Source organism: Trachymyrmex septentrionalis, unplaced genomic scaffold (assembly GCF_001594115.1).
Source record: "Trachymyrmex septentrionalis isolate Tsep2-gDNA-1 unplaced genomic scaffold, Tsep1.0 scaffold6, whole genome shotgun sequence".
NCBI classification, from domain to species: Eukaryota; Metazoa; Arthropoda; class Insecta; order Hymenoptera; family Formicidae; genus Trachymyrmex; species Trachymyrmex septentrionalis.
Window position 1 is genome coordinate 2,652,461 of NW_017305778.1, and position 694 is coordinate 2,653,154.

The window sequence follows — 694 nt, forward strand, 5'->3', positions numbered from 1 at the left end:
TATATATATATATATATATAACAATGATTTAAAATTATTGATATCTTTTTGTGAAAACTATTCATTATATGTATTATAAATATTATCTAACATATTTTCGAAATTATTTAAAAAGTATAATAAATAAAATTCTTAATTTATATATGCAGATTCATCACCCGAATCACAAAATTTCAAGATTTTTAAACACATCAATTTTTCTTACAAATTCAATAACAAATTACATCAATCTTGCTACTTAAATAATGATTTCATAAACACACTTTTAATCAAACTTTGTGTGTTACCCTAAATAATGTAAATCTTCTCTATCAAAAAATTTCAAAAAAATTTCCGATTCTCGTGATAATGATGGCTACTTTCTAAAAGTTACGATAGACAATATCGAGGCTCGTCGAGTTTAAGGAAATCTTAAAGTCATCTGTTTTACCGATCAATATATAGGACTTATACATATTTACGTGTCATTGACACGTGTCGCTATGCGATTAATTCTAAGAACTCAACATTGTTCATGACCAATATTATTATACGTATAAAGTACAAAACTTTCGTATAAAGCAAATATTATTACGAGTCGACAGAAGCCAATGACAAAATTATAATTTTTCAACTCTCTTTGTTTTGGCACAAAATCAATCGGTTTGGATTATATTATTGTTTATACTTTAATTGAAAAAGATTTCTATATATA

At 24.4% G+C, this 694-nt stretch overlaps 1 protein-coding gene across 3 annotated transcripts in view; it reads right to left on the bottom strand.

The window, feature by feature from the left end:
* LOC108752307 (AF4/FMR2 family member 4) overlaps positions 1-694 on the bottom strand; it is a 275,024-nt gene that overhangs the window by 273,829 nt on the left and 501 nt on the right. The window lies entirely within an intron of this gene.